Source organism: Pongo pygmaeus, chromosome 2, assembly GCF_028885625.2.
Source record: "Pongo pygmaeus isolate AG05252 chromosome 2, NHGRI_mPonPyg2-v2.0_pri, whole genome shotgun sequence".
Lineage (NCBI taxonomy): Eukaryota > Metazoa > Chordata > Mammalia > Primates > Hominidae > Pongo > Pongo pygmaeus.
This window is the reverse complement of record NC_085930.1, coordinates 41,388,556-41,402,983: the sequence shown is the minus strand read 5'-3', so window position 1 is coordinate 41,402,983 and position 14,428 is coordinate 41,388,556.

Below are 14,428 nucleotides of genomic sequence, written 5' to 3'. Positions count from 1 at the left end.
CTTTCTCATTAAAAAAAATATAGTTATGAAATATTGTTTGGGTTTATTAATTACTTATAAAAATTTGTTAGAACTGTCCTGTTCAAATATGCACTGTTAATTATTATAATAATAGCTATACTCCTATTTATAGCAGCTGCAGTGAGTCTTTTGGAATAGAAAGCAGATAATGTCACCTTCCTGTTCAAGTCTAGGTACTTCCATTACATGAAAAAATAAAATCCCAAGGCCAACTAAATCGTGCGTCCCCTGGTCACTGGCTATATCTCTAACTTCATTTCTGACCCTTGCTCACCCTGGCCATATCTGCATTCTAGGTATACTCTGTCATAGCCACCCTCCCACCTTGAGGCCTTCCTACATCCTGTCTCCCAGATAGTTACACAGTTCTCACACACAAGGTCAGTGCTCAGCTTTTTTTTTCAGAAAACCTTTCCCATCACCTCTACCTCTTGCCCTGTTTTTTTTTCATGATGCTTCTCAGTGTTGACTTCATATTCTATTTATGAATGTGTTAACTATCTCTTGCATTGGAACATGTAGTACACGAAAGAGAAAGCTTTGCCTAACTTGCACACCATTGACTCCCCAGTGCATAGCACAGTGCCTGGCCCATGGAGGAGCTATAATGAGCAATGTGCCTGCTACTGGGTCCAGCTCTGAGTCTGAGTCAGCTCCCTCTTTTGCTTTCTATTCCTCTTCCTTTACCTCAATCCAGGTCATTGAGGAACAAATGTTGTTTTAATGGAGATCCCTGGGTTTCATTCTCAAAGTGTCTGTAGGAGAAATAGCTGTTCATCAGAGGGCACTCACTCTCAGAAAGAAAAGCCAGAGAGCGAAGACGGAGGTCAGAGAGGTTAGCTATAGCAGAAGCAAAAGTAGATATTGTAGCTTTGTCCAATATAATTAGCTGCCCACTTGGTGGCCCGTTTCCCCTTTCTCACTGTTAACAGAATCTTGATGTCGTTCAGGGTTTTGATGTGTCCAGTCCTGAAGGATAAAATATTGGTTAAACCAATAATAGGACTTTCACTTCTCTTGGCCAAATATTTCTTTTTCTAGCCACCTTTGCATGGAGTGGAGTTGCATGGGGTGGCAGGTGACCCAAATCAGACAGAGAAGACATGGGAGAGTTCTTCTTGGGCCTCCCGAGAAAGAATTCACTTCTTGAATTAAAAAGAGACCCAAAGTTGTCCATGTCGCTTCTTGCTTGGGCTGTTGGTGTGAGGATGTGATGTCTGGAGTTGTGGCAGCTATCTTGTATCCATGGAGTTAGTTCAATCATCTCGTGACGTTTGAGCCAAAACTGTAAGCATGGTGAAGCAGAAAGAGGAAAAAGAACCTGGGGCTGTAATCACATTATTCTACCACAAAACAAACTCTGAAATCACTTAAACTATTTTTCTTCTTAACTAAATAAAAAGTATTCTTATTCAATCATTTAACACATATTCATTAAGTTCTGTATACAAAGGCACTGGGCTGCAGTGGTTGCCAAAACAGGAAAAGATTACTGCCTTCATAGAGCCTCCATTCTAATTCTATGTCTCCCCTAGCTGGAATTTTTTGTTAGTGGTCTATGGAGAGAATTAGTCAAGGGCAATGTCATGTTATCTGAACAGATGACAATAAGGGCCCTTAGATCATACTCTCTGTACCTTTTCCCAGTGAAGGAATGAACAAAAGGCCTATGATGAGATATATCATCCAATTTGGCGATTTCTGGCAAAGTAGCTGCCGAGCTTGTGGGGCTGCCAAGAAGAAAAGAGAGGAGAAAGAAAAGCAGGAAGAAGTCCTTAGGCAGAGAACCAGAGCAACAGCAGCTGGGACCTCTCAGGACACAAACTGAAGATTGTCCCAGGCTCATTCTAAAAGTTTGACCCTCCCGGGCTACCTTAGTTCCTAGACACTGCCAGAGTGTGTGTTGGTGGAGGGGAGAGAATGCCACACCAGACACACTGCCAGATATACAAAGTCCCTGTCCTCTCATCTTCAGCAGCTCCTTCCTCAGTCTGGCAGGTGAACCTGAGCAAGGCTACCTTCCTGACATCTCTGTTTTAGGGGTCCTGGAAGGGGACCCAGGCCTCCCAAGCATGACAGCTGCCTCTTCCCTGCTCCTTACAGTACCTGATCCTACCTTTCCTGCTCCTTTCCCTCCCCTCCCCTATGAACCAAGGAGCTGCTTTTCATCTACTCTTCATTTTCCCTTCAGCTCAGGATGCTGCCTTTTTACAAAACAAAGACCTCTTCCCACCTCCTTCTCATCCTCCTTCTCCAACTATGCCTGCAGGTGATGCCCAGTGCTCCTTACAGTTAGCTGTGAACAAAAAGATAAGAGTTGCTCTCAGCAAACTGGGTAATTGATATGGGGATGAGGGTTGAAGTTTTATCCCTGATTCTCAATCCTGTTACTAGACCACAAGCCATTTCCTAACCCATCCCCAGATTCCAACCTCTAACTGGAAGATGCATCCTCAGCTCGCTGCCCTCTCTATACCTTTTGGGACTCTTAGAACCAATGGCAATGGCATTGGTAAGGACTATGCCTAGCATTCTTGAGCATTTACTATGTGTTAGATACCTTTAGATATTCTATTATTACTTTATTAACTCCTTACTACAATTCTGCGAGATAAGCACTGTTATATTTTGCATTTCACAGAAGAGGAAACTGAGGCTTAGAAAAGTTACATAATTTGCTTAACAGCACCCAGCTATTGATGTGACTTGATAATGGACACAGTGACTTATTTGCATGAGCAGAAGGATAATATGGGATTGGCCAGTGAAAGCCCCTGTGTTTGCTCTTTATCTCTTCCCACAGAATGCAATCCCTCAGGCTGCCCAAAACATCTCTCCTGAACCAACATCACTAATGAAAGCAACCTGTCCTCCTGCCCCTCAGGTAAGTCACTGTATGCAGTTAAAGGGGCTTGCCTCCCCCATGCTCATTCCTGTGTGCTGGGCTTAGGCTGCCAACCCATCGCTGTACAGCAGGGTGTCCCCAACCTCAGGATTGTAATGTTGCTGGATTGAGTCACAACCCCAATACCCATAATTTCCCTTTCCATCTTTTCATCCCAAGGGGCTGCTTAGGGATCTCATGTTTATTCTCATGCTGTCCTTTCTTCCTAAATCTCCCACATCCCAAATGTTTCTGTTCCCCATTGTCTTCCATCTCGCTTTCCCAATCTAATCCCATACTGTTTCAACCCCATCAGAAGCGAGAGTACTTTATAGGACAAAAGAAAATTGCAGGAAGTCTTCTCTCAGGATCTCTGATGTTCTTGCCCCTTCCACCACTGTCCAGGCCATGCAGGGCACATCATCACCAGACATTCCTGTGGCCATGCCTGTCACTCATGGGATGTCCGGGGGAAACCATGAGCCAAGGCCATTGCAATCCCCTAGAGTCAACCGCTGCCCACTGCTGCCACCTCATCTAAGAAAAGGGGGCCGAGAGCTCAGTCTGGAGGCCATGAAGGCAACAAAACCATGATCACAACCAGGAAACCTCCACCCCCACTCATCCAAACCATAACTTTTTAACTCAAGTCTCTCTGCCTGTGGCATCTCTCAGTGCTGTGTCCTGGGTGCTGGTAGCCTCTGACCTGGGTCTTCTTTATTCATAGGATGTTACCTGTACGTCAAGTGTTCCAACTTCTGCTTGAAGAGGAGGCCTTAGAGAGAACCAGAAGAACTGAAACCAGCTTTCCAACCTCACCACCATCATCTCATTCTTCAACAAATATAGGGCCACAGTGTTCCAGGTTCTGTTTGTTCTCAGCACTAGAGGTACGGAAAAGTAAAACTGTACACATGCTCTGTGCATGGTCACCATCTATAGCATTCGCTAAACATCAAGGCACATATGCTTTGTCTTGGCTTGGGAGCAACTTGGATGATCTAGTCATCACTTCTCTGATCACCAATCACTACTTTAAAATATAGGTTCCGTGATTATTTAGGTATGGCAAGGCCAACAGATCAGGAAATGACTGCCATGGAAAAGATGATTATACTCACAGATTCCAAGAGAAGGCGGCATGCCAGGTGATGGGGAGCCACATGGAGGAGCACTGGGGTGGGTTGGGAGGCAAAGGGAGAAAGGGGAAAACGTGGCAAGGACTTTATTTTGATTTCCATGGGAAAGAACACACAAGACAGGGTAAGAAGGTTTAGGATTGGCTAGCTTGAATAATTTCAGCAGGCTCTGAGACCTAGGGGCTGCCGTTAGTTGTCTGACACCTGGCCCTACGGTGATTAGCACAGGTAGAGAGTGGCCTAGAGAGTGAGACCCCAGTAAAGGAGGTGGGTGAAGTTATGGCCCTGGTTTGGTTGTTTTGCATATAAAAAGAAGGGAAGGTGAGTTGTTTGCTACCTCTAGGAATTAGCTAACCTAGGCGAGGGCAGTCCCTCCAGGGTCAGGGTCAGCAAGGCCTCAAGGTGTCAAGGCATCAGGGAAAAAAGGCATAGTTCATTTATGCACTTTTTACAGGTGGTCAGTTTTCTCACCACATCCTTCACTGAAGAAGCCTGGCATGTAATTCCCCTTTAGACTACTATGATGCTCCCTCCATGTGGGAAGTCCTACACAATTGCCTCAGATTCTTCCCAGTATGTAGAGTCTGTACGTCACAAGTGCAAGGATACATTTGGCATAATATGAGGAATTTTTGAGGCATAAGTTGTAGGCCTCTGAGTGAAATGTAAGTACCACCTGACCACAGATTCTTCTAGCAGAGCTGAGTGCTTAAGATTCGCTCCTAGAGTCAAGCTGTCTCACTATACCTAACTGTTCATTCCCCCTTACATGGGATTTAAGTGTTTTTTTTTTCCCCCAAGAATCTGGAACCAGATCCTCTAACGATGTCATAAGACCTCAGTTGTATTCACCTGGGCATCATGTTGTAAAATACTCAAGAAAGCACAGATGAGTCTTTGTCCTTGAAGAGGGCAAATTAAAGAGAAGGTGGCAGGTATCAAAGGCAGGTGGTGACTCTTCCTATTGTTTTCTGATGTCTCCAAGGCCAATCCCTGAATGCATGTCCCCTCTAGGGAATCATGACCCAGGATCCCAAACCACGGGGAGAAATCTTCACCCTGCTGACTCTGGCATGCAGCACAAATGAACAATCACCTGCTTCAGACACTAAACATGCAATGACCACTCATCTCCCACCCTTTGTAATCTGGAATCATTTATCCCAGGCTGACTGGTTCTCAACATCTCTGGTAAGAAAGAGGGCATAAATCATCCACTGTTATAGAATCACATAGCCTATCACCCACGATTCATAGACATTCTACTTCAATTCTACACCAGAAACTTAATAAAGATTCCTACTTACCGGATGTATTGGCAAAAAGAGAAAGGTTAAAACAGAACCAATATCCAATGCTGATATTCTCTTCCCCATGGGTCCAGTATGAAACACTCTCACAAATTTGGGTATGCTTCTCTTCCCAATGGGAATGCTTACACCAGTTAGCACATAGTGGTTCAGCTTGTGGTTCCACGAAGTAGGGTGTCATAATTTCTCTCCTTGGAAGAACCATAAAAGTATGATTGATTTTCAGATTCTCATCCTAACAGGAGGGTGGTAACACCAATGCAACAACCCTGGTGGGATCAGAAATTAGATCTTATAGTGCTGTTGCCTCCTCTCCTCACCACCTCCAGCCTCAGTACAACCATTACCCATTGCAGCAAAGCTCTTGCTTCTCAAAACTTCATTTCTCTGAAGGTTTTTATTTTATTTTATTTTTTTAATTAACAGACAGAATCTTGCTCTGTTTCCCAGGCTGGAATGCAGTGGAATGATTATAGCTCAATGCAGCCTCAAACTCCTGAGCTCAAGCAATCCTCCTGCCTCAGCTTCCCAAGTATCTGGGACTACATATGCATGCCCCCACACTTGTGTGATGGTTAATGTTGAGTGCCAACTTGATTGGACTGAAGGATGCAAAGTATTGTTCCTGGGTGTGTCTGTGAGGGTGTTGCCAAAGGAGATTAACATTTGAGTCAGTGGGCTGGGAAAGGCAGAACCACCCTCAATCTGGGTGGGCACCATCTAATCAGCTGCCAGCACAGCCAGATTAAAGGCAGGCAGAAGAACGTGGAAAAACTAGACTGGCTGAGTCTTCTGGGCTCCATCTTTCTCCCATGCCGGACACTTCCTGCCCTCGAACATCGGACCTTAAGTTCTTCAGCTTTGGGGCTCTTGGACATTCAACCACAGACTGAAGGCTGCACTGACGGCTTCCCTACTTTTCAGGTTTTGGGACTCAGACTAGCTTCCTTGCTCCACAGCTTGCAGATGGTCTGTTGTGGGACTTCGCCTTGTAATCATGTGAGTCAATACTCCTTTATAGACTCCCCTTTATACATACATCTATCCTGTTAGTTTTGTTCCTCTAGAGGACGCTCACTAATACACTTGGCTATTTTTATTTTTATAGAGAAGAGGTATCACTATGTTGCCCAGGCTGGTCTCAAACTCCTGACCCAAAGCAACCCTCCCAAAAACCCAAAAGGTTTTTACTTTTTTTTTTTTTTTTTTTTTTGAGACGGAGTCTCACTCTGTCGCCCAGGCTGGAATGCAGTGGCGCCATCTCGGCTCCGCCTCCCGGGTTCAGGCCATTCTCCTGCCTCAGCCTCCCGAGCAGCTGGGACCACAGGCGCCCGCCAACACGCCCGGCTAATTTTTTGTATTTTTAAGTAGAGACGGGGTTTCACCATGTTAGCCAGGATGGTCTCGATCTCCTGACCTTGTGATCCGCCCGCCTCGGCCTCCCAAAGTGCTGGGATTACAGGCATGAGCCACCGCGCCCGGCAGGTTTTTACTTTTTAAGATGTGTTCCCTTATTTATTTTGAAGACTCAAGCAAGAAATAGATATCTAATGACAAATATCGCAAATGTTCTTTACCATTGGCCTTATCACGTAGTGTAAAAAAGTTATATTTTATTCGTGATACTGGTTAAGTCAAAACATACTTTCATCGTTCTGAACTTTTGCCCTTGGAATATGGGGAAAAAAGTCTCCAAACACAGGCAGACCAATACTTCATTTTTATTACACAAGTCCCTAAAATACCATGACCAGAAAGACAACAAAGGAAATTTTTTTTTTTTTTTTTCTTGAGACGGAGTCTCACGCTGTCGCTCAGGCTGGAGTGCAGTGGCCCGATCTCGGCTCACTGCAAGCTCCGCCTCCCGGGTTCACGCCATTCTCCTGCCTCAGCCTCCTGAGTAGCTGGGACTACAGGCGCCCGCCAGCACACCCAGCTAATTTTTTTTTGTATTTTTAGTAGAGACGGGGTTTCACCGTGTTAGCCAGAATGGTCTCCATCTCCTGACCTCGTGATCCGCTCGCCTCAGCCTCCCAAAGTGCTGGGATTACAGGCGGGAGCTACCGTGCCTGGCCTAGAACAAAGAAAATTTTTAAGAAATCTATACACTGTTTAGCAATCTTTGCTAATTTGTTATTCATGGATAAAGGTTGGGGAGGTTGTGCATTCAAGAAAGGAAACAGAAAAAAAATTAAAGTAAGGCCAAAATGTGTGTATGTGTATGTGTATGTGTGTGTGTATTTAGTTCTCCTTAATTTGTATTCAAATGCTGAGTACACCCCACATAAGCTTTGGATGCTGCCCTTTAGATACCTAAAATAGCATAGGCTGTCCTCTCTTTACACTAGAATAGTGGTTCTCAACCAGAAAACTTGGAAATATCTGGAAACATTTTTGGTTGTCACACCTGGCAGAGGCAAAGTGATATTGGCGTCTAGTTGGGAATAGACCACAAATGTCAAGAAACTTCATGCAATGCACAGGTAAAACCCCTACTGCCAACAAAGAATTGCCTTGCATGAAACGTCAATAGGGCCAAGGGTTAAGAAATCCTGCCCTAGAATGTGTGCTTCTATCATCAGACATCTCACTCAAAAGGAATACTATCCTTCTAGAGACCTCCATTCTAAAGCTAACATGCAAGTGTCTAGACTCCCTAATTCTCACGAAGGTTGCTTGTAACCCAAATCAAGGCACAATGGTAATAGAGAATCCCGACATTTTCCCCATAGCTGATATTAACACTTCTACATTATATACTAACAATCAGAAGCATATTTTTTACACATGCTTAAATTGGCCAGTGAATAAGTATCTGAAAGCTATTTTGAGGGGCAGATTTCCAATTCTGCAGAAACCATAAAACTGGCCCCAACAGGAAGAGATTTGGGCCACCAGTGAATTGTGTTTTATAGGGCTATATGCCAAGTGCTTTTATTCACTTGTGTGCTCTCTGAATGTTAGAAGCCAGCTTCTGCACATTTGTGCAGCAGAAACATAATGGGTACCATTTGGTAAGACATTGATAATGTAGTAAGCCATCATTCAGCCCTTATTTTTAGCTGTCGCATATACTACTTTTGAGATATTGTTATTTTTAGCTAAATAAATCCCCTCTTAGGTGAGAGGGATTTTTATTTTTCCCTCTGACAAACTCCATAAAGAGGAAATGCTGAAGCACATGATTGATCTGGGAAGGAATATGTTAGTGCTAAGGCTTGGACCTAAGACCTGGGTATATGGACTGGAGGTCGAAAAGAAGGCCCTTGATTATGAATAGAAACTACTGTAAGGCCCTAAGTAGACTGAAAAGGCATCGAGAAGACAGTTCTATAAGGCCACAGGAGCAGTACTTGCCTAAGCCTTGAAGACGATTTGCATGACCCACGATATAATTTGAGGGAATCTAAGAAAGTTCTCATTTTAAAAAATGTCCCTGTCTTTTCTGCCTCAACTACTACATTAGATTCCTTTGTAAAGTGAAGGTGACCAGAAATCTCTGATCCTTCTAGTTAAATACACACATGCATAGAAAGGGTCTCACTTTGAGGCTTACCAGACAGTGTTGTTTGTATAACGGAAGGAACGATAGAAACTAAGATAGAAAATCTACCAAGGCAAAGTTTACAGTATTTGCTTGGGTCAGCCCTGAAGCTCAGCCTTAAAGGAAGAAGAAAATGATAGAGAAGGAGAGTCATTTCTAATGGTCAAATCTACCTGGGAGAGGGCACCACAGCTGAGAAGAAAGTGCTAGAAATGGTAGGGATGTGAGTATGTGCTTGTGGGAGGCCAAGAGTGAAGGGCTGAGGGAGAGGGAAGAGGAGGCTGAGCACCACCTGAGATTGGGTGTGCTTAGGTGCAAAAGGTAGGTTGCCTCCCACCACAGACTGAGAGTTTCATCAAGAAAAGTTATTATATATATGGCTTAGGGGCTTCACTAATTATGACAAATCCTAAGAGAAGTTTGTGAACTCTTATTAGCCTATGATTGGTTGGCAGGATTAAGACGGACAAGCAGCAGGTTTCATAGGGGAGGAACTTGATGCAGCACTTAATGGCCTGTTTATCTTATATAAGCAATGAACACCACAGGCATAAGTAGGATAAGCACAGATGGTGAGTCAATTCAGTGGTTAATAACCCACTGACTGTAAATCATTGCGTAAAATTGTACATTCCCAGAGAAAAATACACATTGGTAAACTATATTGGATGCGGTCTCCTCTAACTAGAATTATTACACTTAGAAGAAAAATAGGGCCGGCCATGGTGGCTCACACCTGTAATTCTAGCACTTTGGGAGGCCGAGGCGGGTGGATCACAAGGTCAGGAATTCAAGACCAACCTGGCCAAGATGGTGAAACCCGGTCTCCACTAAAAATACAAAAATTAGCCAGGCGTGGTGGCGGGTGCCTGTAATCCCAGCTACTTGGGAGGCTGAGGCAGAGAATTGTTTGAACCCAGGAGGCAGAGGTTTCAGTGAGCCAAGATTGCACCACTGCACTCCAACATGGGTGACAGAGTGAGACCCCATCAAAAAAAAAAAAAAAAAAGAAAAGAAAAGAAAAGAAAGAAAGAAACTATCAGTCTTAATAATCATAATAATAGCTGCTTAAATTGTATAAAGTTCCCACATATAATTTATGAAGACATTAAAAAGACTTACTGATGTAGCAGATTTTTTGAAGTATAACCAATACATTTTTGTTCCCACTAACAGCTGCTTCCTAGTTTTCCCAGTTTCCTCACCCATTGAATCATGGAGTCATTTCTTAGATTTGATTCTGCAAGTTGACTTCTTTGAATCTCCAGATTGAAAAGAATGTTTAAAAATCCAGATTTTCTGAAAGAGACACTTTGAACTGAATTCATAAATCTTTTTTTAATTAAAAGTAATTCAAAGTCTGATCTTGTAATCTTACAAAAAAACAATGTCCCATATCTCAATTCTGCCATGGAAAAGCCAAACATATTATTCATATTGTTTGTGCCATTCTTCTTCCAGTAGTGTGATTCAGGCATCAGAGTTGCCACCTCTTAGATGGAGTTTCCACTGCTCAAGTACCTGTCTCTCTCACACTGAGAAGAACTACAGATTTCACTAGAGGGTATCATCCACAGGAGGGCTGTTATTGGGGTGGGAAATTGTATGGTGGTGTTTGTCTTTGATCTGTTCTCAGACCTTTTATAGAGCTTTCCTTCCTCCCCTCTTCCACCATGTGTGTTCCTGGACTTCAGTCCAATGTCGGCTCCTCGCAGATTCCTTACTTCTAAGGCTGTTATATTAGAAATAGGGATGTTACCGGTGGAAGGTATCTGAGTTACTGGCAATGAATTCATATGGGTCTGCAGCAACATCAATTCTTGCCTCCTCAGAAGAAAGAATTTGACTGGGGGGCATAAGGCAGAAAAAGAGACCAAGGCAAGCTTCACAGCAGGAAGTTTATTTAAAAGGTTTTGGAATAGAAAAGAAAGGAAGGTATGCCTGGAAGAAACCCAAGCAGGCATGTGAAGGTCAAGTGCGATGTTTAACCTTAATCCCAGGACTTTATAGGCTGGCCCACTTCCTGTGACTTGCACCTCTTTCCCATAATTCATCCCTTAGGGTGGGCTGCCTGCATGCACAGTGCCCTCCTTATGCTTGAGAAGTGAGTACATGCAAGGAAGTTGTACACACGCCCCTTGGAGGTTTCCTTCCCTTTTCCAGTGATACTTCACCATCTTGCCTCTTAATGCTCTTGCCCTTGCTTACTTGCCCAATACCTGAGATTTTGTTGGAATCCCCTTTTTGCTTCTCCCTGGCACCTGCATTCAATTCACACTTTAATGTTAACAGGTGTGGACCATTAGGAGATTGTCTCTCCCTGGTGCCCTTTGCCAATTTATCACTTTTAGAGAGGAAATGTGATGATAATTGCCAAGCCATCATCCAACAATCCTAGTGCATGGGGGAGAGCCCTCTCCTGCTCTATTCATGCCTGTTTAACTACCTGTGACAGGAAATTTAGCCATCATTGGCTCATTTTCTTGAAAGACTCAGACAGCATAGTGAGGACTCGTTGCTATTGCTTACATATTCCATGTCACTAAATGAATCAAAACATTCTCTGCCTTGGACATAATGACTAATGCAGTGTTATCAGATTCATAGTACATTTTGGGGGCAAAATATACTCAGTTTTGGAAACAAACATTTGCTTCTTTTTTATATGAAAAAAATTATGAGAATTTTCTCTGTCACACCATATTTCGGGTTTCAGCACATGCTGAGGTCCGAGTGGAGTGGGTGGATGGGTGGCAGATAGCTGAAAGAACACTCGGGGCCATAGGCAGGTGAAATATATGACTTCATTATGTTTTCTGTCTCTGTCAGCCTTTGTCTCGGCTGCCTGCTCTGGCTGCTGCCACCCACACGCTTACAGCCGGGCTCCCTGGCCTGCAAGGAGGCGACTCTCCCTTACAGAGTCAGCAGCTTAACTCTTTCTCTCCCTGGGAGCAAGCTGTATGTACAGCGTCAACAAGGCAGTTATACCTGTTACAGACAATAGTGGCTCAGAAGCAAGTATGAGCTTACACAAACAGGTTATGTAACAAGTGGAGTTATGTGCCTGTGCTCCAAACTCAGAGTTACGCTGGTCCAGATGTCTGCCTCAGCCTACTATTGACTGCAGCATATTCATTTTCCTTACATTCTCCAAAGAAAAAAACAAAAAAAATCCTGACAAATTAGGTGACATCTAACCTATTTTTTCTTTAAATCCCATCACTTTACTATACACTTCAATGATTACAAACATAAAGAACTGCAATATGAATCCACACATAATGGACTAATCTTTGCTAAAAAGTCATGGAATGAAGATAAAGGAGAAAGATTAAATAAGAGAATGTAAAAGGACGATAGAATACTCTAGGAAGAGAATAAAATAAAGATGGCATTACTGGTCTGGATAATATGACGTAACATGTTTCACCCTGCTACATCCTGCTAAGAAAATGATCAACCCTGGCAATAATGCAGGAGGCAACCAAAGGCAAATTCTGAATAGTGGAAGGGAAGGCAAACTGATTCTGGACCCCGGGGCTGGAAGAATAACATGTTGGTAGTGGTTATCACAAACCCCACCCAACAGATGAAGGTCATCCGGGTCTAGCATTTTCTGACTTCAGCCTAGCAATGGAAGGTGACGTAGGTAGGCTCTCGGTTCCCCTGGAATAAATGGTTGTCTTGCTGAAATACTAGGTAAGCTCAGTGGTACTAGCAATGGGGCATTTGGAAGCCCCACTGACAATTGACAACCAGGGGAATAACACCTTTTCCCCTGAGACCCCCCAACCCATCAAGAGACATCAGGAGGACAAGCAACACTAGCAGGAGAGATCCCTCCACAACAAGCAGCCAGCCCAGGAAGCTCTCTTCCCACATTGATAGGCACCAAATGGCCCAACCCGGGGAAACTTTCTCTTTCCTCTTAGGCAAAACCAGCAGGAAGCAACCCTATAGATCCACAGGGGTAGGAGCATGTGTAAATTCCTACGACCAGGGCACAATCCCTTAGGGGCTGGGGAAGAAACTGAAGAGGAGTCATTTCTTAGGACTAGACTCTTCTTTAAGGTCCTCAATTAAAGAAGTCACGGGAAAAACACCTGAACACCTCTGCAGGGACAGCCCTTCTCTGAACAACAAAGATCAGTTGCAGGACCAAGGTAGCATTTGATGCTGAGAAAATCCTTTCTTCAAATATTCCTTGTGTTTTCTGGCTCAAATTCTACCATCAGTTTAATTTGGATAGGTTTAGAAATCTCTGAGTGCTCTAATAAATGAAAATAACTACTTTGGAGCCTTATCAAACAGTGTTGTATGCATAATGGGAAGGGCTGGGGAAACTAAAGTGGAAAAAAATCACAAAGGTAAATTATATTTATGACAGTATTTACTTTGTGGTTCTCATGGAGCTAAGCCCTGAAGGGGAGAAGGGAGAAAGGAGTAAGAATATGTCTACTACCAAGAGCTTCCTGAGAGAGGGAACTCTGAGGAGAAGATGATAGAAAGTGTGTGAAAGTGAGGATGTGCTTCAGGAGAAGACTTGGGTAGATGGGGTTCACTTAGTGCTCTGAAGGCTGCTTGAGACAGTGTGCTTACACGAAAGGACCTAAATGAAAGGGCTACGTTTCTTCCAAATACAGGCGGAGGAATTATCTGTGGAAAATGCTCTGATAAGCGAGATTTAAGCGGGGATACGGAAAGCATGGAAAATGTTTATTTAAAGAAGTCAAGGTCCCTAGGCAGCACTGGGACAGACCAGAAATAGGAATCACAGTGAGGAGGGGTGTTACCAGAAAGGGGTCCTGATATGGTTAGGCTTAGGGTCCTCACCCAGATCTCATCTTGAATTGTAATCCTCATAATCCCCACGTATTGAGGGACAGACCAGGTGGAGGTAGTGGAATCATGGGGGTCGTTTCCCTCATGCTGTTCTCATGATAGTTAGTGAGTTCTCGTGAGATGTGGTGGTATTTTAAAGGGCTCTTTCCCCTTCACTCAGCACTTCTCTTTCCTGCCACCTTGTGAAGAAGGTGCCTTCTGCCATCACTGTAAGTTCCCTGAGGCCTCCCCAGCCACGCTGAACTGTGAGTCAATTAAAACTTTCTCCTTTATAAATTACCCAGTCTCGGGCATTTCTTTATAGCAGCATGAAAACAGACTAATACAGGTCCTGATTCAGGCCGCAAGATTGGGTTTTTAGATCTCACACAAGAAAGAATTTGGGATGAGTCTATAGAGTAAATAACAGCAAGTTTAATAGAGAAGCAAAGAACCAAAAGAATGGCTACTCCATAGGCAGAGTTGCCCAGAGGGCTGCTGGTTGGCTGTTTTATGGTTATTTCTTGATTCTATGCTGAACAAGGAGTGGATTATTCATGAGTTTTCCAGGAAAGAGGAGGGCAATTCCCAGAACTGAGGGTTCCTCCCTCTTTCAGACCATATAGGGTAACTTCCTGATGTTGCCATGGTATTTGTAAACTGGCATGGCACAGGTGGGAGTGTCTTTTAGCATGCTAATGCCTTATAA